Source organism: Carettochelys insculpta, chromosome 23 (genome assembly GCF_033958435.1).
Source record: "Carettochelys insculpta isolate YL-2023 chromosome 23, ASM3395843v1, whole genome shotgun sequence".
In the NCBI taxonomy this organism is placed as follows: Eukaryota; Metazoa; Chordata; order Testudines; family Carettochelyidae; genus Carettochelys; species Carettochelys insculpta.
The window spans coordinates 2037115-2063216 of NC_134159.1; the positions used below are offsets into that span (position 1 = coordinate 2037115).

The 26102-nt window shown below is 51.4% G+C and overlaps 1 long non-coding RNA gene across 1 annotated transcript; it reads left to right on the forward strand.

Annotated features, from left to right (window-relative positions):
* The first annotated feature begins 1588 nt into the window (after window positions 1–1588).
* Window positions 1589–25334, forward strand: LOC142001033 (uncharacterized). Its single transcript, XR_012642375.1, has 5 exons — window positions 1589–1696; window positions 2582–2742; window positions 21728–21825; window positions 22465–22546; window positions 24228–25334. It is a non-coding gene; the product is annotated as an uncharacterized LOC142001033 (long non-coding RNA).
* The last annotated feature ends 768 nt before the right edge of the window (window positions 25335–26102 follow it).

Below are 26102 nucleotides of genomic sequence, written 5' to 3' on the forward strand. Positions count from 1 at the left end.
TCCTCTGTCCTGGGCAATCTTTTCCAGTTCTGACCAGCTGTATCCCGTCTTTTTAGTGTCTGTCTCCCAGTCTCTACACCAGATGTTTCTAGGGCACCGTCTTTTCCTTTTTCCTTTTGGGTTCCAAATTAAGGCTTGTCTTGTCGTGGTGGTTGGTTGGTTTTCTGAGGGTAGGTCCCATCCATCACCATCTTCTCTTCCTGATTTCTGCTTTACCAGGAAGTCAGTGAGGTGTCATGGCAAAACACAAGAGTGCTGGGCCTATAACCCAGAGGTTGATGGATCAACACCATCCTCTGCTAGCAAGTCTCTTCTTGACTAGAAGGGCACAATGTTGACTCATATCCAGCTTCTCATCCACTGTAATCCCCAGGTGCATTTCTGCAGGGCTGCCTTTTATCCAGTTAGTCCCTAGCCTGTAGCTGTGCTTGGAATTCGTCCATCCCAAGTGCAGGACTCTGCTCTTTTCCTTGTTGAACCTCATCGAACTTCTTTTGGCCCAATTCTCCAATTTGTGTAGGTCACTCTGGACCCTATCCCTGCCCTGCAATGTATCTACGTCTCCCTCCAGCTTTGTGCAATCTGAGAACTTGTGAGGGTGGGCTCCATCCCACCTTCCAGATCATTAATAAAGATGTTGAACAAAACTGGCCCCAGGATCAAAGCACGGGGCACTCGCTTGATACTAGCTGTCAGCTAGACGTCGAGCTGTTGACCACTATTCATTGAGCCCAATGATCTATCCAGCTTTCTATCTGCCTCATAGTCCATTCATTCAAACCATATTTCTGTAACTTGCCAGCTGAGGTTATGGTGAGAGGTAATCAGCCCTCAGGAGCAAAAGAACATGTTAAGGCCTATTTAGAAAAGCTGGACATGCACAAGTCTATGGGGCCGGATCTGATTAATCCGAGGGTGCTGAGGGAGTTAGCTGATCTGATTGCAGAACCACTGGCCATTGTCTTTGAAAACACCTGGTGACTGGGGAGGGTCCCAAGTGATGGGGAAAAGGCAAATGTAGCGCTCATTTTGTAAACAGGAAAGAAGATAGATCTGGGTCTTACCTCAGTCCCTGGACAAATCATGAAGCAGGTCCTCAAGGAAACCATTTTTAAACACCTGGAGAAGCAGAAGGTGATAAGGGACAAGTCAACACGGATCCGCCAAGGGCGAGTTGTGCCTGACCTACCTAATGGCCTTCTGTGGTGAGACAAATGGTTCTGTGGACATGGGGAAAGCAGCGGATGTGATACACCCTGACTTTAGTAAAGCTTTTGATACACTCTCCTACCTGAAGGTGGAGATGCCAGAGCCCTCAGGCTATCTCTGAGGGACTGCCACTCCACTGGGGAAGGCTAAGGCCCTCATGGGGGTTCGAAGGAATCCTTCCTCTGGGAAGTATTTTGTACCTGTCCCTGGGCACCAGCTGATACAGTCCCAGACCACTCCTAGGCCTTTTTCCCTGGTTCCCTCCTGGCCGATCCAAGCTTGGCAGCAGAACTGGATTCTGCTCAGGCTCTGCAGAGCCGGTAGTGGGGTTCTGCCACATCCGATTTGTGCCGTAACTGCTGATTTCTGTCTTTTATTCCAGCCAGGCATGAAAAGTGCCCTTCAATGACTGCAGATCGGATTGGTCTGGGGGATGCTCCCCAGGAGGCCCTGCACAGCTGGATCTCAGGAGGAGAGTGTCAGAGAGGTACAGATGTGGAACTGTGTGTAGCATTCACATGTACAGATGCTCTTTGCCAATTACATATGGTCGCGAGCACGACTCAGGGCTGGAACTGAAAGAGCCGATTGTACGATGCTTTGGGAACAGACACACAATATAATAGTAATGTTGGATTGTGCCAGCATGTTCCTCCCTTGCATGATGTAACACGCTCCCTGGGCCCTAATAATTCTAATCGCTATCGTGCTTAGGTAATATTGCACCTCAAGGCTAGGGCTGGGAATAGTATCTGATCCTAAACCCCGTGTAGTGGGGCAGCTGCCCTGCTCCTGCAAGAAAGCGGTTAACGGAGGCCGGAGGGAACCTGGGCAGAACCCCAGCCCATTAGGAAAGGGCTTGGAAGTAGCCAGTTAGAGAGCAGCTTGCTGGAGGAGCCCTGTTTCTAAGGAGATGCTCAGCAGAGCTGAGTCAGTTGGGTCCTGACCAAGGAGGGTGCAGGACTGGTTCCCAGCAGGGAGCAGCACCTTGCACCAAGCAGTGCTGGGCTGGCTCTGGGGAGTGGGAGAGAGGCTCCACCTGACGCCTGCCAGGCTGCTGATCCTATAACAGGGACAAGTAAGGCACAGGGAGTCATGGGGAAGTGGCCCGGGAGAGAAGCAGGTCTGAGAGAGAGGAAGGTTCAGGACAAGGCTGCTCTGCGAGGGGTCCCTGGGCCAGGACTCAGAATGCTGGCTGGGCCTGAGTCCCGCCCCTCCCCGCAAACTGCACCTAGGCACACTGAACAGTGGCCGTTGTGGACTGGGGCTTGTCTGTGGGGCTGCAGCTGATCACAATGGTGGGTGCCCTGAGCCAGGACTGCTGAGACCCCCAGCAGTGGGGAGAGGCTGTAACGGGCACTGCCCTGAACAGGACACCGCCATCCAGGGAGCGACGCGAGTCCGGAGCCCAGGTCGTGCACGGCGTGGGGAGTGATGACAGATGGCACAGCCACCAGGCGAGGGCGTCCTGCTGATGAAGAGCTAATTCCCGAGTGACCGGCAGGAGGCTCTGTGGCAGCGAGTCGTGCCCAGGTACGTGCTGGAACCGTCACCCAGATCCCACCTTGCTAACATCATCACAGGGCCAAAGGTGGCCGCCCCGCCGATGCTATTCCATTTTAAATACCCTGGCGCTTACACTTGCTCAGAACAGCCCAGGGAGAGATTAAGACACAGAGAGAGTGTGTGTGTGTGTGTGTGTGTGTGTGTGTGTGATTGTGTGTTTGTGCATGTGTGATTGTGTGTGTTTGTGCTTGTGTGTGTTTCTAGCCATCAGTGACTCAAAAGAGCCTAAAAATGTGAGCTGAGTACAAGTGACGCCTGCCTGAGTCTGTGGACAGTCTGAAACAGAGGCCGGAACCATCCCATTCACCTGAACTCTGAAGTGTGCCACCCTCTCACACAGGGTGAGGGCTGTGTCCTCGGGTTACTGTTACTCAGCACTGGACGGAACTGCTGTTGCAGAGAAGGCCAACGAGGGCTGTTTCCTTGCTGAGTTTCTGCTCACCCATCTAAGCCACTTCTCCTGCAGAACTGGGAAAAGTCTATTCAGCTCTATTCAACAAGAAGTCCTGCGGCACCTTGTAGACTAACAGATATGTAACCCTTCTGCCGGAAGGAGTTGGCAGCAACCAGGGCCGGGTTAACCATCTAGGGGTTCCCCTTCATCCATCTCACACAGAACCAGCTCAAGCCCCCATCCAGCAGTCTGGGAACATTACACACCCCCGGGCGCCTCGGAGAGGCAATGCTTCCCCACTCGCCAGCACCGAGTCTGAGTGTAGAAAAGAACTTTTAATAAAATAGGCAGAAAGGTCAATTAGCATAAGCTTGGGAAAATCCCAAACCCAGAGCTCATAACCAATCCTCAAGTAAATGCCCCAGCTGAAAAGCTTTGAGCAATGTCCTTGGCCTCTCAGGCTCACCAGTCCAATTCTGTAAACAGCCAATCCACACACCCAACTTTCTCCGCACCCCCAGTTCAAATGCCCCACTTACAACTCGGTCCAGTCCATGCGGGCACCAACGTCTCACGCTGGTGCATTCCCTCATGGAACCTGAGACAATGCCACCTTTGCCCTGGTCCGGCGTTCTGCTTGCTCCTACTGGCTGTCCGCACCATTCGTCTGTCCTCTGCTCCTCCTACTGGCCATCTGTTGATCATGCCATCCATCTGTCTACTGTGGGTTTGGCCTGAGGCAAAACCCTGTGATTTGACCTCTTAGTGGCCTTAGCTACCACCCTGGCTATGTCGACACGAGCCAAAAACTCCGAAATGGCCATGCAAATGGCCATTTTGAAGTTTACTAATGAAGCGCTGAAATACATATTCAGTGCCTCATTAGCATGCAGGCGGCCGCGGCACTTCAAAATTGATGTGGCTCGCTGCCGCGCGGCTCGTCCAGATGGAGCTACTTTTTGAAGGGACCCCGGCTACTTCAACGTCCCCTTATTCCTATGAGCAGATGGGAATAAGGGGATTTCGAAGTAGCCAGGGTCCTCTCGAAAAGAAGCCCCATCTGGACGAGCCGCGTCAATTTCGAAGTGCCGTGGCCACCCGCATGCTAATGAGGCACTGAATATGTATTTCAGAGCTTCATTAGTAAACTTCATTTGCATGGCCATTTCGAAGTTTTTGGCTAGTGTAGACACAGCCCTTGTGATTTCAACTCACAGCATCTACTAAAGTAGAGTCTCATACAAGATACAAACACTAGCATCCATCTCTACCTTTTAACAGGTGGGGAGGGCTAAAGAAACCATTTCTATAGCTAGATGGCTAAGGCTTAGGCAGGGCCACCACACTCAGCTAGCTGTTTCAACCTATTTCTCTCCCCCTTTTGCTTTACAGTGCTTTTAACCAGGGGAGCCCTGTGTAATCCATGTCTTATGCAGTTATGATAACCTGCCCTGTCCCCCACAATGACTTGAAGCATTGGTGAGATTTCACAATTCTTATACTGAATAGTAACAGAGAGGAAGCTGTGCTAGTCTATACACTATCAAAACAAAAAGCAGTCAAGTAGCTCTTTAAAGACTAGCAAAACAGTTTATTAGGTGAGCTTTTGTGGGACAGACCCACTTCTTAAGACCAGAGCCAGACCAGAACAGACTCAATATTTAAGACACAGAGAACCAAAAACAGTAAGCAAGGAGGACAAATCAGAAAAAAGATAATCAAGGTGAGCAAATCAGAGAGTGGAGGGGTGGGGGGGAAGGTCAAGAATTAGACTGAGCCAAGTATGCAGACGAGCCCCTATAGTGACTCAGAAAGTTCACATCATGATTTAAACCATGTGTTAATGTTCCAAATTTGAATATAAATGTCAATTCGTCCACTTCCCTTTCCACAAAGGAGCGATAATTCCTTTTCAGTAACACACACACCTTTAGGTCATTGACAGAATGCCTGTGATGGAGTGGGGGATACCTGTGTGTGTGTGAGTGGCTCACAGAGGGTGTGGGTCTCCTGCTGAGGGTAACCTTGATGACCAGGTAACACCTTTGTACTGCAGACAAAGGAGGAGGTGGAGCCTGAGGGGTTTGAATTGGAACTGGGAGTTGGAAGCAGTTAGTCTGGGCTGAGGGAGAGAGAGACCAAGGAGGGGGCCAGGCCCCAGCTCTGGGGGCCCCTCGGGGCCTCCTCTCCCCAACATGGATTGGACTGGCTGTCTCTGCCTGCTGTACTGACTCCTCTGTACGATGCTGTGTCCTGTCGGCTAATAAACCTGCTGTTTTCCTGCTAAGTAAGAGACTCTCCTGCCTGCGGACAGGGTGCAGAGCTTGGGGGACCCCAAAACCCCATCACAATGCCCCATTCCATTAAAATGTTGACTAACTGGTTTGTGGATCTGGAGTGTTTTGATGTCTGTTTTGTGCCCATTGACCCTTTGTCTAAGGGAGTTCGAAGTCTGTCCAATATACAAAGCATCTGGGCATTGTTGGCACATGATGGCATATATGATGTTAGCAGAGGAGCGTGAGAAAGTGCCCGTGATTCTGTGAGTAACCTGGTTAGGTCCAGTGATGGTATTTCCAGAGAAGATATGTGGACAAAGCTGGCGGTGGGCTTTGTTGCAGGGAAAGGTTCCAGGACTGGTGTTCCTGGGGTATAGACTGTGGCTGTTAGTGAGGATCCTCATGAGGTTGGGAGGTTGTCTGCAGGAGAGAACAGGCCTGTCACCCAGGGCCTTCTGGAGTGTGGCATCCTGATTAAGGATAGGTTGTAGGTCTTTAATAATTCGTTGCAGTGGTCTGAGTTGGGGGCTCTAAGTGATGACCAGTTTGGCTCTCCCTGTATTTAATACAGACTGAGCTGGGGTTGGGTCACAAGCTAAGTTGACTACAGTGAGGAAAACATCACTTCCTCTGTGGAATATTGTGACAGGATGAGGCCAGGGGCAAGAGGCGACTCCAAAAAGCAGAAACAGCCCTGGCAACTAAGCGTTAGTACCGACAGAGCAGCAGCCGTCGGGGAGAGGCTGCTAGAAATCAGCTCAGGCCAGCTGGTGCTGCACAGCCCTTTTAAAAGCCTCCCCGGTAGGGGGTGGGAAGAAGAGTGAGAAGATTAGAACAGGAGAGAGGCGGTAAACGAGAACAGCATCAGCAACACCTGGGGGAGATGAGGAGTCCTGCAGCGAGTGTTTGGGGCTCCCTGCCCCTGGCACCCTCAGGGCTCACGCAGGGGCTGGGAAGGACTGGTTGCTCAGCTCAGATGGACCAGGGGGCTCCTGCCCACTGCCCTTTGAGCCCACGGACTGAAGCCTGAACCTTGGCAAGGGCAAGTGGGCCTACTGTGGGGCTGGGGGCAAAATAGAAGTCTGGGACCCAGGAGTGGTACTGACCTTGTCATAATATCTAACACATCTAAGTCTCAGAGGTGCAGCCGTGGAGGAGTCTGTATCTGCAAAACCAACAAGGAGACCTGTAGCACCTTAAAGACAAATTAATTTGGACAAAAGCTTTCATGGGTAAAACCCACTTCCTCAGCTGCACTGGTGTGGAAACTACAGAGGTGGGGAGCTCTAGATGTACTAGTATATCAGAAGGGAGTTACTTATCAGCTGTTAACCAGAGTTAGCGAGGCTGATTCAATCAGGGTGGATGTGACTCACTCCCAGCAGCTAAGGTAGAGATGTGACTACCAAGAGAGGCAAAAATTGCCTTTGTAGCGGCAGAACCATTCTAAATCTTTGTTCAGTCCTAATTTGATTGTGTTAAATTTGCAAATGAACTGCGGCTCTTCTGTTTCCCCTTGTAGTCTTGTTTCGAAGGATTTTTTCATATACAAGGATGGCTACTTTTAAATCCTTTACTGCATGTCCAATGAGGTTAAAGTGTTCCCGACTGATTTATGTATATTACCTCTCTTCATGTCTGATTTGCGTGTACTTATCCTTTGGCTCAGGGACTGTCCAGTGTGGCCCATGTACATGGCAGAGGGGCATTGTTGGCACATGATAGCATAGATCCCATTAATAGATGTGCAGGTGGACGAGCTGCTGATGGTGTGGCTGATGAGATTAGGTGCTGTGCTGGTGTCACTTGTATAGATGTGTGGACAGAGATGACAGCCAGGTTTGTTGCAGAGATAGGTTCCTGGGTTAGTGTTACTGTGGTGAGGCATGTGGCCGCTGGTGAATATTTGTTGCAGGCTGGGAGCTGTCCATGGGAAGGGTGACACTGGGCTGCCATCCCCACACAGACACTGTGAGGCCTGGTGTCATCAGACTCTGGGGACCAGCAGCCTGGGAATGCTGCGATAAAACAGCTGTTTTCCGGGGATTCTCCAGCTCGCTGAAGCAGGAAGTGCTGGTGTAACCGCTAACAGGTGCGCTTGAACCTGGGATCTTGGGGGGTAGTGTGTGAACCTCAACAGTTGGAGCTAAAACCCAGCTGCTGCTCAGCTGAGGTGGTGGAGGAGACAGTCTCTCTCTCTGCAAGTGCTCTAAGTGGTCCTACGTGGACCAGTGAATCACACCCGTTGGCGTGGGGTCACACTGGCACTTCCATGGGGGAGCTACTCCTGCAGGGACCTGCCCAGCCTGCAGCCTGGCCCAAAGAGCACCTGACTCTGCAGCCCTTCATAAAGGTCACCCTTTGCTATGGTGCTTGTACCTAAGTGACCAGCCAAAGTGGTCTTGGTCCCTGCAGCCCTGATCCCTTGGACCCTGGGAAGCACCAGGCACAGCAACAGCCATAAGGCCAGGGGCTGCTCAGGACAGAGCAGCCTCTTGTGCTGCCAGACTCCTGCCTGGTTGTTAAATTGTTCTGCCCCAGTGGCTCTTGGGCAGGACACCGCTTTGATCCTGAAGGCCAGGTCTCGTTCTCAGCCATCGGGCGGCTGGGGAAAGGCAGCAAGTAATGGGCTGTGACAGCTCGCTCTGTTCCAAGGCAAATCCAGCCATTCGCAAACAAACGGAGACAGAGCTTTGCTAATGAGGGGTAATGAGCGTGCTCCGGGGGACGGGCGGGTGGAAAGGAGAGGAACTGACCTGGCAGCAAAGCGCAGCCAGGGCTCTGAACAAGGGAGCACTATGTGCAGGCTCTGGGCTCCTCAGGACAGGCCCGTCTGGATGGTGCACCAGCTCTCTGGGCTGAGGGATGACTATGGCAGCACAAGTTCCAGTTCCCAGGCTGGGCTGGCTGGTGAGGGCCTCGCCCCAGCCCTGGCAGGGGGGCAAAACCCTGCACAGAGCTGCCATCGTGGCAGGTGGGCCCTGAACTTTAACCACGTTAGTTTTGTTGCTCCGACGGCCTAAAACCCACTTCATGGCTAGTGCTGTTGTTTGTATTGCAGTAGCCCCTAGAGGGCCCAGCCTGCACCCGGGACATGGTGGGAGGCAGAGTGCAGCTGAGGCCTCGCCTTGCAACCGCAGTGTGAACGTAACCCGCTCACAAGCCCCCGCTCCCCACGTGATGGGTTTTGTGCCCGAGATGCTCTGAGCCCTGCCAGGCCCTCTCCACAGTGCTGGGCTGGTGGGGGGGGGTGCTGACATTTTGGGACATGCTCTTTTCCCACCTGCACTTCTTGACTCTCCCCTGCAAAGTCCAGCAGAGGCTGACAAAAGGATTCGGGGGCTGGAGCACATGAGCTGTGGGGAGAGCCTGAGGGGTTTGGGGTTGTTTAATTTACAGAAGAGAAGACTGAGGGGGGATTTTATAACAGCCTCCAACTTCCTGAAGGGGAGCTCTAGAGAGGCTGTTCTCAGTGGTGACGGATGGCAGAACAAGGAGCAATTGTCTGAAGTTACAGAGGGGGAGGTTGGATATTAAGAAAAACTCTTTCCCCAGGAGGGTGGTGAAGCACTGGAATGCGTTACCTAGAGAGGTGGTGGGATCTCCATCCCCAGAGGTTTTTACTACCAGGCTTGGCCCAGCCCTGGCTGGGATGGTTTAGTTGGGGTTGGTCCTGCGTTCAGCGGAGGGTTGGCCTGGATCATTAGGATTCTACCTGTGTGAGCATCTCTTTGATGGCCCCAGCTGCAGGGCACGAGCTGTGTAGTGACTGGTGCTTCTGCAGAGCCATCTGCTTGCAAGTGAGCTGCCTGCTGGGCTGCTTTGGTGATGGGGACAGAGCTGGGCCAAGCAACCATCTCCGTGGCTAGCTGCCAAGCTAAGTCTGTCCCTTGGTGCAGAAAGCTCCTTGGTGCCCAGCTGATGGCCCAGTAAGTCTGTGGGATCGGCAGGGGCCTGGAAACACACGTGATTATTGCTGAGGGGAGGGGCCTCCCCACGCTCCTCTCACCGTGCTCTGTCCCCTCCCCTCCATTATTTTTAATTACTTTGGATTTAACGAATTCTTGGCAGAGGCCCTCTGCCCCCTTCACACACTGTGGGCCACGTAATCCCCTGAATGGGGCCCCCGGCAGCAAGGTCAGAGTTGGTTCCACTCGCCTCTGGGGAGCTCGCCGGGCAGCTTTCCCCCTCTGGGCACACACAGAATGGACCTTGGTGGGAACCAGACAGCCCGGGAGAAACAGCAGACCCCAGCCTGCACCATCTCCCTGGGGCAGGCTGCAGCTGCAAGCGCTGGGCAGAGACCCTCCTTCCCTCCCACCGGCTGGGGGCGTCGCCCTCCTTGCCGGGTCTGCCTCAGTGGCCATCTCTTTGCGGCTGCTGCAGGCTGAACACAGGGGGACGGGATGTGTCCTGTGAGCAAGGTGAGGCTCAGACCCCAGCTGTAGCGGGCAGGACCCAAATGCTGGAATGACACCACCTGGGCACAGCGAGGAGCTGGCGTGGGTGCGGGGTGGGGCTGCCGCAGACAGGTGGATTCTGTCCCTGAGGGCTGTTGGGAGTGGATCTGCAGGGGATCATCTCTAGTGTGGCCACCGCCCGCAGGGTGAGCGATCTAGTCCCGGCTGCATGGGGCCAGGCATCATTGCGTCAGTAGAGCTGTGATGCTCAGCCCCTCTGAAAGCCAGGCCGTGTGCACAGAGCTCTGCCCAGGTGCAGCCAGCCCCCCACACCCTGGCAGGTACAGCAGGAAGATGGCCACAGCCACATGGCTAAAGCTGAGGGCTAGACCTTGCTGTGACTCAGCCCCAGGGCCATGGCCTGCAGACCTCACCTGCCTCCTGGGAGCTCCAGCCCCGGCTGTCTCACTGGAGCAGCTGCTCTGTGCCTGGTGACAGGCTCTTCCCGCCTCGCCTGGGGATGGCCCTAGGCTAACACCCTCAGTGCAAAATTCTGGCCCTGCCTCTACCAGCCGCTCCTACCCCCCAGAGGTGACTGGAGCTGGTGGCAGTACCTGTGTCCCTGAGCCATGCTGTGGGAAGGAAAGAAAACTTTGGCTGTCCTCTTCCACTCTTGGGCACAGCTAGTCACCATAGCAGACAATCCTCTTGCTCCTCCCATCTGGCCATCTGCCTCTCACCTCCCGGCTTAACTCGCCCACCTCTTGTTCCTCCTTAACTTGCCCACCTGCATGTCTGAGACCTCCTCCCTCTTTGAGGTGTTCTCCATTCCCAGGTGCTGAACGGGGATCTCCCCCGGCAGCGCAGGGCAGGCTGCAGGGTTCCAGGGAGGGACTGTGCTCTGGGCTATGCAGAAGTTCGGGTGAGATGGCCCCATCTGGCCTTGGGATCGTGGGATCCTCTTAAGGTTCAGGTTCTGCAGAGGCAACTCTCTCTCCCCTAGTCTACTGAGGACAAACACGGCGATTCAGTGCTGGAGGTACCTGACAGTGAGCTGTGCTGTCTGGTTATCTACACAGCCCTGACCAGGTGGGTGCCAGGATCGGTGCAAGGTGGGGAGGGAGCCAAAGTCCTGCCTCTATCTCTTGCAGGTCTCAGTGATGTGCTAGCCCTGCCCTGCTCAACACATGCTCTTTCTCAAACACTGCAAGCACAGGTAGTGCCTCGGCTGCTGACTGGGGCTGCCTGCCTTCAGCCATCTGCCCTGAGCTCCTGGTCCTCGTGCTGAGCTGCTCCGAGCCAGCTGGCTGTGGAGTGTCCTGCCATTCAGCCTCTTCCAGGGGTTTGACTCTGAACAGCCTGAATCCTGACTACAAGGGAACGCAGGGCTAGACAGGCTACTAATGGCCGTGGCGTATCTAGGTTCAGCTCCTCCTCGTGGAGTGACTCCCTTTTGCTGGGGTGGGCTCCCCGCGCCAGGACACACATCACTTTGCTTTGTTCTAAGGACGGAAGGAAATTGCTGCAGACGAAAGACGTGGATTAAAGAGGCGCCTGACGCTACGTGAAGACAGAAAATAAACACCACAGAGCTGCTGGGAAAAGCCTTAAGTCTGGGGTGACGTCTTCGGGTAGTTGCTATTGGCAACACCAAAGCGGTGGAGGGACATGTGGGTGGCAGGATCATGAGCTTTCTCCAAGTTAACTAAGCCCTCAGAGCTCCAGCAATCTGTCCTGTCAGTAACGGGGCTTTGCCCAAAAGGCTCCGTTGTTCAGCACAGCCAAGCCTTGGAACACTTGTGACCCCTTAGTGATCTCCTGTTCCCACCCGGCACAAGCCTCTCTGCCACCAGCCTCTCACAGAATCACAGAATCGTAGGGCTGGAAGGGACCTCAGGAGGTCGTCTAGTCCAGCCCCCTGCTTCAAGCAGGATCAACCCCAACTAAGTCATCCCAGCCAGGACCTTGTCCAGCCGCAACTTAAAAACCTCAAGGGATGGAGAATCCACCATCTCTCTCGGCAACGCTTTCCAATGCTTCAGCACCCTCCTGGGGAAGAAGTTTTTCCTGATATCTAACCGATACCCTTCCCTCTTCAACTTCTGACCATTACTCCTCGTTCTGCCATCTGACACCAATAAGAACAATTTCTCACCCTCCTCTTTAGAGCTCCCCTTCAGGAAGTTGAAGGCTGCTATTAAATCACCTCTAAGTCTTCTCTTCTGTAAACTAAACAAGACAAAATCCCTCAGCCTATCCTCATAGGTCTTGTGCTCCAGGCATTCAATCATTTTTGTTGCCCTTCACTGAACCTCCTCTAGCAAATCCACATCCTTTTTATACTGGGGGGCCCAAAACTGGACACAATATTCCAGATGTGGCCTCACCAGTGCCGAATAAAGAGGAATAACTACTTCCCTAGATCTGCTCGAAATCCTCCTCCTAATGCACGCCAGTATGCCGTTAGCTTTCTTGGCTACAAGGGCACACTGTTTACTCATATCCAGCCTTTCATCCACCATAACCCCTAGGTCCCTTTCCATCGTACTGCTGCTGACCCAGTCGGTCCCTAGCCTGTAACAATGTTTGGGATTCTTCCGCCCCAGGTGCAGGACTCTACACTTCTCCTTATTGAACCACATCAGATTTCTTTTGGCCCAGTCCTCCAATTTATCCAGGTTCCTCCGGATTCTCTCTCTACCCTCCAACGTATCTACCTCTCCCCTTAGTTTTGTGTCATCTGCAAACTTGCTGAGGGTGCAACTCAGTCCCTCATCCAGGTCATTAATAAAGATATTGAATAACACCAGCCCCAGAACCGAGCCTTGCGGCACTCCGCTTGAAACAGACCGCCATCCAGATATTGAGCCATTGACCACTACCCGTTGGGCCTGACCATCAAGCCAGCTTTCTATCCATCTTATAGTCCAAGGATCCAATCCATATTTCCTTAACTTATGGACAAGAATGTTGTGGGAGACTGTATCAAAACCCTTGCTGAAGTCAAGGTATATCATATCCACTGACTTCCTCATGTCCACAGAGCTTGTTACATCATCACAGAAGCTGATCAGATTGGTGAGGCAGGACTTGCCCCTGGTGAATCCATGTTGGCTACTTTTGATCACTTTCCCCTCTTCCTAGTGCTTCAAAATGGATTCCTTGAGGATTCCCTCCCTTATTTTCCCAGGGATTGAGGTAAGGCTGATGGGTCTATAGTTCCCTGGATTGTCCTTCTTTCCTTTTTTAAAGATGGGCACTACGTTTGCCTTCTTCCAGTCATCCGGGATCTCCCCCGATTTCCAAGAGTCTTCAAGGATAATAGCCAAAGGTTCAGCAATGACCTCTGCCAATTCCTTCAGTACCCTGGGGTGCATTAAATCCAGACCCATGGACTTGTGTACATCTAGTTTTTCCAGATAGCTCAGAACTTGTTCCTTCCCCACAGATGGCTGCCCTCCACCTTCCCGTACTGCATCATCTAGGACCATCATTGGGAAGTTGACTTTGTGAAGACTGAGGCAAAAAAAGCATTGAGTACTTTCAGCTTTTCCTGCATCATCTGTCACTAGGTTACCTCCCTCATCCAGTAATGGCCCCACACCTTCTCTGATAACCCGTTTATTGTTCACATGCCTGTAGAAACCCTTCTTGTTACTCTTCACATCCCTTGCCAGCTGCAGTTTCAATTGTGCTTTCGCTTTCCTGATTACTTCCCGGCATTCTCCAGCCGTATGTTTATCTCCTCCTTAGTCAACTGTCCTCGTTTCCATTTCTTGTATGCATCCTTTTTGAATTTAAGCTGACTAAGGATTTCCCTGTTAAGCCAAGCTGGTTGCCTACCATGTTTGTATCTTACTACGCAGCGGGATTGTTTGTTCCTGTGCCTTCAGTAAGGCTTCTTTAAAATACTCCCAGTTCTCTTCAACTCTTTTCCCCTTCATCTTCATTTCCCAAGGGATCCTGCTCATCCGGTCTCTTAGGGAGTCAGAGTCTGCTCTTCTGAAATCAAGGGTCTGTATGTTACTGCTCACCCTTCTCCTTTCGTCCGGATCCTGAAATCTACGATCTCATGGTCGCTGCAGCCCAGGTTCCCCACCACTTCTATTTCTTCTACTAGTTCTTCCCTGTTTGTGAGCAACAGGTCAAATTGCACACAGCCCTTGGTCGGTTCCTTCAGCACTTGTACCAAGAAGTTATCCCCAGTAGTTTCCAAAAACTTCCTGGATTGTCTGTGTGCTGCTGTATTGGTCTCCCAACAAATGTCTGGATGATTAAAGTCTCCCATGAGAACCAGGGCCTGTGATTTGGAAGCTTCACTAAGCTGCCTGAAGAAAGCCTCATCTATCTCCTCTCCCTGCTCTGGCAGCCTATAGCAGACACCAACTACAACATCACCTCTGTTACTTCCAACTCTAAGCTTAACCCAAAGACACTCAACTGGATTTTCTCCTTCCTCATACTGGAGCTCTGAGCAATCATACTGCTCCCTCACATAGAGTGCAACTCCTCCTCCTTTTCTCCCCTGTCTGTCCTTCCTAAACAATTTATAACCGTCCTCGACCGTGCTCCAGTTATGCAAATCGTCCCACCAAGTCTCCATTATTCCAACCACCTCATACTTGTGTGACTGTGCCAGGGCCTCGAATTCTTCCTCTTTGTTCCCCAGGCTTCTGGCATTAGTGTACAAGCATCTTAGAGAAGGGGCCGATTGGCCCACTTTCTCCTCTTCACCCAGGAAACCCGCTTGATTATTCCCTCCTCCTTCCCCACTTACCTCCGGGCTTGTGTCACCTTCCCCCGACAAACCTAGTTTAAAGCCCTCCTCACTAGGTTTGCAAGCCTGCCCGCAAAGACGCTCTTTCCTCTTTTAGTGAGGTGGATCCCATCTCTTCTCAGCAATCCCTGTTCATGAAACAGAATCCCATCGTCAAAGAAACCAAATCCTTCCCTGCTACACCACCTACACAACAACGCATTTACCTCTGTGATTTGACGATCCCTCTGCGGACCCCTTCTTTCCACAGGGAGGATAGACGAGAAGACCACCTGTGCTCCGTATTCCTTGATCTTTCTCCCGAGGGTTACGTAGTCTGCTGTGATCTCATCAAAGTTGTTCTTGGCTGTATCATTGGTTCCTACATGAAGTGGGAGGAAGGGGTAATAGTCTACCTGTTGAAGAATTTTTGGCAGTGACTCTGTAATATCCCGAATTCTAGCTCCAGGCAAGCAGCAAACTTGCCGGGATTCTAGGTCTGGGCGGCAGATGGAAGCCTCCATCCCTCTTAGGAAGGAGTCCCCGACCACCACCACCTCTGGGCTGCCTTCTCTGCCAGCTGGAACACAATGACCAGCTGGCAGCTGCTGTGGTCTCAGCCCACTTTTCTGCAGGAGACCCTGTCCCGAGTGGTTCATTTCAGCCTTAGGAGACACTATCAGCAGCTCTAGAAACAAATTATTTCCTGATTAACCCATGAACTTGGGCCTCCTGGGCTACGTCTACACATGCAGCCAACATCGAAATAGCTTATTTCGATGTTGCGACATCGAAATAGTCTATTTCGATGAATAACGTCTACACGTCCTCCAGGGCCAGCAACGTCGATGTTCAACTTCGACGTTGCTCAGCCCAACATCGAAATAGGCGCAGCGAGGGAACATCTACACGTCAAAGTAGCACACATCAAAATAGGGATGCCAGGCACAGCTGCAGACAGGGTCACAGGGCGGACTCAACAGCCAGCCGCTCCCTTAAAGGGCCCCTCCCAGACACAGTTGCACTAAACAACACAAGATCCACAGAGCTGACAACTGGTTGCAGACCCTGTGCCTGCAGCATAGATCCCCAGCTGCCGCAGAAGCAGCCAGAAGCCCTGGGCTAAGGGCTGCTGCCCACGGTGACCATAGAGCCCCGCAGGGGCTGGAGAGAGAGCATCTCTCAACCCCCCAGCTGATGGCCACCATGGAGGACCCAGCAATTTCGATGTTGCGGGACGCGGATCGTCTACACGGTCCCTACTTCGACGTTGAACGTCGAAGTAGGGCGCTATTCCTATCTCCTTTTGAGGTTAGCGACTTCGACGTCTCGCCGCCTAACGTCGAAGTTAACTTCGAAATAGCGCCCGACGCGTGTAGACGCGACGGGCACTATTTCGAAGTTGGTGCCGCTACTTCGAAGTAGCGTGCACGTGTAGACGCAGCTCTGGAGTAGCAATGGCCAGAAGTGCCTCTAGCCATCTTCATCTTCCGAAGAGACTCCCTCCTGTCCAATGAGCAACTGGCCACAGTGATTCAAGCGGGGGTCACTGTTCTCTCCACCTTCCCATTGGTTTGAAGTAAGGTGGACTACGAATACAATACTCAAATGCTAACAATGTTTCAGAGGTAAATTGAAGTCCATTATCTGACACGAGGACTTCAGGAACTCAACATCTGGCAAATTCCATGTTTGGTTCCTGGATGGCCTGTGACAATGAGGTCTGTGTGAATACAGCAAAATCAATGTATCTGAAGAATCATAGAAAGGTCTCTGGTGTTCTTCTGGCTCTGTTAGTTGAGGAGCAAAGTGCTCCCACTATCTGAAGATGCGTCTGTGGCTACTGTTGTTGGAGAATGGAACTGAGTAAAGTTTAACAGCTACAGAGATCTCAGTAGTTCTTTTAGTTTTTCATATCTGACTTGATTAAATACGTTTTTTGTAAGCCCTCTAGATTAATCTGATCATTAAGGAGATTGCTTCAGGGTTTCATTAGGTCAGCCAAATTTGGTAAGAATTTCCCAGAATGATTGGTCATGCCCAGGAATCTTCTTACACCAGAAACATCCGGGGTTCAAATAAGGTGACTAATGCCCTCAGTTTGTCTGAATCTGATCGAATTCCTTGTTTGCTAATTATGTTGCCTCCACATTGTATCTGCTCCTTTCCAAATTCACATTTCTCAAAGGGAGGCCAACAGGTTGGAAGTATATCAAAGGGGCACGTGATCTCTCACTGCCCTCACTTTTATCTCTGCTGTAAGCTCACCCATCATCTGCATGGCACAATCTGAGAGAGTCTTGTTAGGAAACCCTCATCTAGTAGATCGTTTCTTCTAAGTACATACATGTGTGTAACGGAAAGAGCCAGTGTTCCCCCAAACTGGTCTCACAAAGGGAGTGTGTCATCCAATGACTACACCCGCAGCATAGGGGCCAGCCTCATGACTAGAGGAGGCCACAGCTCCTTGGGATGGGGAGCACGCTCGTCATTAGCTTGTGGAACACCATGGCTCAGCAGTCTAGGGCCTGACAGCATAAGTGTGGGACAATATGCAGGGACTTGGTCTCTGGCTCAGGAGATTTACGTTCTCCGGCCTCTGCCAGCGTGTGAGGTGGGCCAGTCACTGCCCCTTCTGTACCTCTACTTCCCTTCACACCTTCTGGCTGTCATGCTGGTTCTGACTCAGTCCCAAGGCTCCCAAGAGGATTTTGGTGCTTGACTCCTATTGAATTGAATGGGAGGGTGTGAGGTTAAGCTGTTTGCAGCAAGGACTGTCTTTGATGTGTGTACTTAGAACACCTGGCATGGGGCAGGCCTGAGCATAGATGGGTCACTATATACTGGAGAAATATAGCTTGTGTTAGGAACACTGCACCATAATGATTTTAAGACGGTATATGCAAGACTCATGGCCACCAGCTCTCAGGTGGACCTTCTTCTGAGGAGCTCTCCCAGGCAGAGAGACCCCAGAGATCTGCTTCCACAATGGCCCCAACAAAGTTGTCCCACGCTCTCTGTACCTTTAAATCTCACACCCACCTGGCCTAGCTCCCCAGAGTATAGATCTAGGCACAACAGTCCTGCAGCCTTAAAGTACTAGAGCTCCAGCTTGTGTTTTACTTTACCAAGCCCTGCGCTCTGCACCGGCAAAGCCAGTTCATTATCCTCCTTCAGCTCCCTCCTTAACATTCACTTCCAGGGCTGCCTACAAAACCTGTGAAAATGTTCAGCTTCTGGTGCACGGAGCTCTCCACCTGTCTGGACATTGCTCCCTTGTACCTAGATTGCAAGCTCCTGTGGTGGGGACAGCCTTTGTCCTCTGGGTTTGGACACCACCTATTGCAAGGGCCTCCACTGGGGCTGGTGGGCACGGCATTGACCCACTGAAGAACTCACTTTGCTGGGTGGCTGAGACTTTTAGGCATGGGCTCTATCTGCTCTGTCACCTGACCATCTCACTGTGTTGCTATAAAATAGTCAATGTATGCGGAGTTTATTAAAGTGCTGCATGTGGGGGAACTTGAACCACTGACCTTGCTGGGGCACATACAGGTTGCCAGAGAGGGTGGTCAGCACTGGGCTTGGTCCCTCTCTCTGCTCCTGAAGTGCTGTAAGACCTGAAACAGTCTCAGTCTCCTTGCACCCTTTTTGGCGTTTGGGTTGACATGGTCAACACAAAGGGCCCTGATCTTGCTTTGGAGCTGTTGGTGCTAATTTAATCAGGCTGGTAACAATCACCTGGGCTGGGGAAGGGCACGCTAGCAGCTCAGAAGGAAGGAACCCTCTTCCTCTGGAGCAGTGCCACAGGACCCTGGGCATGGGCTACCAGAGTGCAGCAAGCCATGAGCAGATAGGCAGGGTATTTGTACATACTCCAGTGGATACTCTCGCTGGAGCAGGCAGCAGCAAGATCATTGGATGGAAGCCACTCCAAAAGGGAGCACATGCCTTTAGCAGCAGAGATGACCTAGATGGTGCTGGGTCCTGCCGTGGGGGCAGGGGACTGGACTTGATGACCTCTTGAGGGCCCTTCCAGTTCTAGTGTTTTGTGATTCAGTGCTGGAGCCCTGCATCATTCTGGTGATGTATGAGGCTCGTATTACCAGCTAAAAGACTCCCCATACCTAGCTGGGGAGGATCCCTTTACCAAAGCCCAAAGGCTAATGGCATCTTGGGGTGCATTAGGAGCAGCATTTCCAGCAGATCTAGAGAAGTTATTATTCCCCTCTACTCAGCACTGGTGAGGCCACATCTGGAGTGTTGTGTCCAGTTCTGGGCCCCCCAGTACAGAAAGGATGTAGATGCATTGGAGACAGTTCAGCAGAGGGCAACGTAAATGATTAAGGGGCTGGAGCACAAGACTTATGAGGAGAAGCTGAGGGATTTGGGGTTATTTAGTCTGCAGCATTGAAGACTGAGGGGGGATTTATTAGCAGCCTTCAACTTCCTGAAGGGGAGCTCTAAAGATGATGAAGAGAGGCTGTTCTCAGTGGCGACAGATGGCAGAACAAGGAGCAATGGTCCTAAGCTCCAGTGGGAGAGATCTAGGTTGGATATTAGGGAAAACTATGTCCCCAAGAGGGTGGTGGACACTGGAACGAGTTGCACTGGAACGAGTTGCCTAGAGAGGTGGTGGGATCCCTAGTGGTTTCCAAGTCCCAGCTTGACAAAGCCCTGGCTGGGATGATTTAGTTGGGGTTGGTCCTGCTTTGGGCAGGGGGCTGGACTCAGTGATCATATGAGGTCTCTTGCAACCTTAGGATTCTATGATTCTAAGACCATATGGAGACATTGGGCAAAAGGCTGGTAGGTGCATTAGTCAGCAAGATGCCTGAGCAAGCTCTGGCCATTAACGAGTGTCAATTATCAGAGGGGGAGCTGTGTTAGTCTGTAGCTGCAAAAACACTGAGAAGTCCTGTGGCACCTGTGACACAGCCCCAGGCTTGTCCTTGTGGGTCCCTGTACTACATGGCGGTTTAAAAGCAGCCACAGAGGCCCGCCGTGTCCCTTGCTCTGCTTCCTGTGCTCGCAGGGGTTTGGTTCACAGCATCACTGGGCCATTCTCATCATTGCTAGTCCAAAAATACAGTCTTTCAGGGAGGAGGCTTGCTCCTTACCTGCTGCCCCTTTAGGGCTGGCCCGATGCATGGGGTGGTCTGGGGGGAACCCGGTCCACTCCCACACGGCCCAGGTTCTGGCCCAGGGACCCTAAGCAGCTGTGGCAGGAAGGGCTTCCCTCCCTGGGCCCTCCTAGTGCCACAGCCCCGCTCCCTGGGCCACTTCCACCAGACCCCCTTGTAACACAACTGCAGTACCTTCCTCCAATCACTGCAGATCTTCTCCCTGGTGAGTCTTCTCTCCCCAGTCCTGGTCCATCCTCTGTCTCCTTCCCCCTCCTTCCTGGGTCAAGCCTTTTTTGAGGACTCCACGGCCTTGACTGGCTGCAGGTGTTTAATTAGCCTCAGATGTTGGCCCACCCTCATGTTGCAGGCTGCTCCTTCCTGAGCCTTAGTCCTTGGGAAACGTGAAAGGACACACCCAGCTGCTTATATCTCTCCCCTCCCACAGGGTGCTGCAGCTGGCTGTGGGCCTGGGTCTCTCACACACCTTATAGACTGACAGGTATATTGGAGCATAAGCTTTCATTGGCAAAGACCCGCTTCCTCAGATGCAGTATAGTGCAGATTCCAGAGGCAGCTCTGATTATACAGGCTCATGAGAAGGAGGGAGTCCCAGTCAAGAGGAAGGGCAGAGCTGACAAGGTCAATTCAGTCAGGAAGGATGTGGCCCACTTCCAGCAGCTGATGGGGAGGTGTGAACACCAAGAGAGAAGCAGCTCCTTTTGTAGTTGGCCAGCCAATCCCAGTCTTTGTTCAGTCCTCGGCTGATGGTCTCAACTTTGCAAATGAATTGCAGTGCTGTCGTTTCTCTTTGGAGTCTGTTTTGAAGTGTTTTTCTTTCAGGATGGCTACTTTAAATCTGTTACTGAGTGTCCCAGGAGACTGAAGTGTTCTCCTACAGGATTTCGTATATTACCGTTCCCGATATCTGATTTGTGTCCATTTATTCTTTTACATAGAGACTGTGCAGTTTGGCCAATGTATATGTCAGGGGGGCATTGCTGGCACACGATGGCATATATTACATTAGCAGATATGCAGCTGAATGAGTCCCTGATGGTGCGGTTGATGGGGTTAGGTCTGTGACAATGTTGCTGGTATAGATATATGAGCAGAGTTGGCAGCGAGGACCGTTGCAGGGGCTGGTTCCATGCCTAGAGTCACTGGTTTGTGATTTGCAGTGTCTGGTGAGGATTTGTTTAGGGTTGGCAGGCTGCCTGTAGGTGAGGACTGGCCTGCGTTCCAAGGTCTGTAAGAGTGAGGGACCCTTGTCCAGGATGGGTTGTAGGTCACTGATGAGGGGCTGCAGAGGCTTTAGCTGGGGGCTGTATGTGATGGCCAGTGGTGTTCTGTTGTTTTCCTTGTTGGGCCTGTCTTGTAGCAGGTGGCTTCTGGGTACACGTCTGGCTCAGTCAATCTGTTTCCTCACTTCCTTAGGTGGGTTATTGTAGTTTGAGGAAAGCTCGGTCAAGGTCTTGTAGGTGTTGGTCTCTGAGGGATTGGAGCAAATGCAGTTGTACCTCAGTGCTTGGCTGTACACGATGGATTGTGTCGTGTGCCCTGGATGGAAGCTGGAGGCGTGTAGATGAGCATGGTGGTCTGTGGGTTTCCATTATAGACTGGTGTTTATGTGACCATCACTTATTTGCACTGTAATGTCCAGGAAGTGGATCTCTTGTGTGGACTGGTCCAGGCTGGGGTTGATTTAGAATGTGTGGCTCACACTGCCCACAGAGGGGCTTTTGCTGGAGAGTCCGAGAAAGCCAGAGCCATGTTCCCACGAAATAATCTGTACTGACTCACCCTGGCACAGGGCTAACACTTTGCTAGTCACGCAATGCTGGATTAGCCCTTTGGCTGCCAGCAGACTCCTGCATGTCAGCCTGAAAATACACAGACGTGTGCAAATGGCATTATTAGTACATGCAAACCAACTGGGTGTGACATTTTAAAAACATTAACCCCTCAAAGATGCCTTAACAACTCTTCTTTTATTGAAGGTAATACGGCTATGAAACGAGAGATCTGATTAGCTGGGAAGACACTGCCCGAGAAACACAAGAGCACCCCCGAAGAATTGCACCAGGCACAGTGGCTGGTGAGTCTTGGTCTTAGAAGTGTGCACAAGTGCATGGGGGAAGGATGCTTGTAACAAAGTAAGCCGTCTCCTTTAAGGAGGTATTAGGGAGTAGGGCCAGTCAACTCCTGTCCCACATCATAATCCTTTAAGCTTCCAGGAAATCTAGAGCAGGTGACCACCTCTGGAAGGGCAGAGGCAGAAATTGGGAGACAGGAAGTGGTCCCATGGCAATAGCTCATGTCTGGGGAAAACTTGGGTGACTGTTTCTTTAAGGAGGAGGACTGCGGGCTTTGCAGAGGAGGCTGGAGCAAAGGTCTCCTCTCCCCTAGCCAGGCAAGGACAAAGTCTCAGAAAGAGGCCAGTGGATAAGCATCTCTCCCTCCCTGTGGGGTGCCACTAGCAGGCAAGGTGGTGTTGCTGGCTGACCTCTCCCAAGCACAGGGGAGAGCTCTAAGGGTGTGTCTGGTCCATGTCTGCTGGTCTGGGCTCAGGGGGCTTGAGCTGGACAGCTTTGAAAGTACCACCTAAATGTTTGGACTCAAGAGGGAGACCAGGCTCTGGGACGTCTGAGGGGATTTGGAAGCCCATTCAGTTACTGGGGCAATGTGCATTCACGGTTAGCTGGGGAAGAGAAATAATCCTAATTCCTTTTACAAGGGAACCCGGCTGACGCGGACTCTTAAGTGTGTGAAAAGATGTGACTGTGTGAAGCTCCCGGTGCACAGAAGATGGCAAGAAGGTATTTACCCAGACATCCAGCTCCACTTGAAATGAAACCCTGGCCAGAAGCTGCCCTCGGCCTCACACGCCTGCCCCCACAGTCCAGCCATTCGCATGACTGGCATTTTGGCTTTGTCTCTGGAGCTTTATTTCCTGCTGATGATTCACAGCGGCACCATGGAAACTGGATGGTCCCAAGCCTCCAGGGATTGTGCAGAGCCTTTTCAAGGGAAGGGAGCAGAGGCTGCAGCTGTTCAAACAGGACTGGGGCTGGCTAGCAGTGGAGGTGAGCTGGCCGGGCGTTAGCATAACAGTCTGTGGTGCTGACACAACAGCAGCCAGACCCAAAAAGACAGGCTTGCAAATCAATCCCTCCATGGCCACTGCAAATTATTCCCCATAGGACCCACTGTGGGCTCCTTCTCCGCTCTCCCTGGGCTGTTACCACCTGCAATAACCAATGATTAAAGTCAAAGAATGATAGAAGATTTGGGCTGGCAGAGACCTCAGATCACAGCCAGCCCCAACTGCATCTAACTAAAGGTGATATCTTCCTGTCTGGGCCTGTGGAGTCTGGTCCTGGCTCTGACACTGACTCGCTGGGTGACATAGAGCCAGTCATTTTCCTCTCTGTGTCTCACTTTCCCCACCCTCCAGTTGGGGCGGATCACATGAGCCACCCTGGAGGGACACCCGTTAGTGAGCCAGGGAAGTGCTGAGCAGTAATAGGGAAGCTGAAGGCCACTGTTTAACCACAGACCCCACTTGCAGTGCAAGCTCCCCCTCCAACGTGACCCCCCCCCCATAATCCTTCCTCCTAGTCCGGAGCCTAACCAGGATCTAAAGTTGGCAGAGATACACTAGGGATGAATTATGCCAGCACTGCCCACTCAGGAACAGTTCCACCTGGACTGCTCCAAGGAGGCCTGGACTCCTGGATACATCAGAGCTTATAGCTGGGACAATTATGATCCTCATCCTCCAGGTTCATCTGTTGTGTCTCACAGACCAGGAAATTTCACCCAATAGTTCTAACCGAGCGCCCAGCGCGTCTCGCTGAGCTGGAATGTATTTTACACACAAAAGTGCAAGAGTAATTAAATTATATTTCCAGAAAAATGTTTCTGACTCCATCACAACCATGGATAAGCTGTCCCAGTGATTAGTCACGCTCAGGGATAAGAACTGGTTCCTTATTTCCCGTCCAAATGTACTTAGCTCTCAGCCTGAAGCCACAGGATCTTGTCCTGCCTTGTCTGCTAGGCTAGAATCCCCTGTAATGCCACTCTTGGCAATCATTCCTCTGCATCAGGAGCCTCAGCGAGGTTGTTTGAGGCCATCTAACCCCAGCATTCGTGCCTAAGCAATGGCTTAAGTACTAGCTATTAAACTTAAAACTTACCTTTAACTGTAGCTTAAAATTGCTTCTTTCAACTTTCCTGCACAAGGCACTTTATTAGTTTTATGAGTGAGCTCACGGTGAGTTAACAGTTGTGAATCCCAACATGTCATAAAAATGTCCTGGTATATTTCAAGCATATAAAATCACACATAGTCCTGTGGTTTTAGGGGTTCCAGTTCAATTAACGGCTGTTAGCCTGGCTGATTGCCTTACTCCCGCCTCAAATTCCAGGCCTGGTGTTACCTAGAACGTGTAGTTGCCCTGGATATTAACATTCTAGATCTTCTTGGAGCCGCAGGTGAGAGCTGGGAGCCAGCTGGGGACCAAAGGTGCATGAACTGCCCCGAAGAGACACGACAAGTCCCCACGCCAGAGGTGCCATCCACTGCAGCCGAGGAAGCCCCAGCCGTGGCGACTTTTCGTACCACTGGAGCCAGGCTTCTGAGGTCGAGAGAGCGGAACTGCCCCTGTGCAGCAGCTTTCCCACTTGGAACCTTCTCCCGCGCAGGTTCTTTGCCCATTCACGTCATCGTCGGGCACGATGGACTAGCCTACTAACATTCTCCATGCAAATGTTTTATGGAGGATTGTCTCTTTCAGTAACTGGCTACTCCATTTTTATTGACTTCTGTGGAGCAGTAGCTTGCTTATAACTATTGCTGATTAAACAAATCTAATTCCTAGCACGTGGAAAATTCCAACTGTGATGTGGTTCCCCACACTGGCACTAAAACGGTAAATTGGTGCTACCGAGCTGAGACAGTTGGGTGCAGCTGGATAACGGATCCAGCAGGGGAAGGGAGATAAAAAAGAGGCTGCAGGGAGTAAGGCGGGGGACCATGGGATTTGTCTGGTTGCTGGAGCATGGAGAACAGGCTTGGAGAGAGGCTGATGTACAGTAAAGCCTGGGAGCACTGCGCTGTATACAAGTGAGAGGATAACCCTGGAATGAGCTGGGGTAGGGATGAAGCCTTGTGTTTATGTGCACTGAGTTTTCTGGACTCCTGAAGGAGTTGGTTGAACTAAACATGACCTAGCTCAGGCGTCTGCAACCTTCCGCTCCAGAGCCGCATGTAAGGACTTCTTTGTGACTCCCCATCCCATAATTGTAAAATAAAATAAACCCCTCCTGATCATTGTCGATAAACACTGAACATCTAAAAGCCCAACTCATATCTAAATAACAAGTGATACATGATCTCAAAACACTGGATAACTCCCTCTTTAATATGTGCAGTGCATTGTGGGATATGATACTGTACCTGTGTTTTGATTGGATTGCTAATAAAGTTTTGATTTTGAAAAGGAAAAGGAAGCACGCAGCATTCCTGCTGTGAAGGGCAACGTGCATTTTAAGAACGAATACTGAAATCAAATGTGAAGAAAAATTAGCATATCGTAGCTGGTTCAGGAGTGAGAGCCAGGACAGCAGTGGGACAAACACACACCTGTGAAGTGTGAGGAAATAGATGTGTAAAAAGTTTGTGAATGTCCTGCAGTAAATGTGTATCACAACACAGCTCGTCGTGTGTGCACTGTTCTTAAAATAGGGGTTAGAAAGGTACAGTTTGACGTTATTTATTAAGGGCTATCTCATATTCACACAGAATCATAGAACGCTGGGCTTGGAAGGGACCTTGAGAGGCCATCAAGTCCAGCCCCCTGCCCTCATGGAAGGACTAAGTACTCTCTAGACCCTCCCTGACAGACATCTATCTAACCTGTTCTTAAATAGCTCCAGAAATGGAGATTCCACAACCTCCCTTGGCGATTTATTCCAGTGTTTGACCACCCTGACAGTTAGGAACTTTTTCCTAATGTCCAACCTAAACCTGCCTCGCTGCAGTTTAAGCCCATTGACTCTTGTTCTATCTTCAGAGGCCAAGAAGAACAAGTTTTCTCCCTCCTCCTTATGACACCCTTTTAGATACCTGAAAACTGCTATCATGTCCCCCCCTCAATCTTCTTTTTTCCAAACTAAACAAGCCCAGTTCTTTCAGCCTTTCTTCACAGGTCATGTTCTCTAGACCTTTGATCATTCTTGTTGGTCTTTTCTGGACCCTTTCCAATTTCTCCATCTTTCTTGAAATGCGGTGCCCAGAACTGGACACAATACTCCAACTGAGGCCTAACCAGCGCAGAGCAGAGCAGAAGAATGACTTCTCGTGTCTTG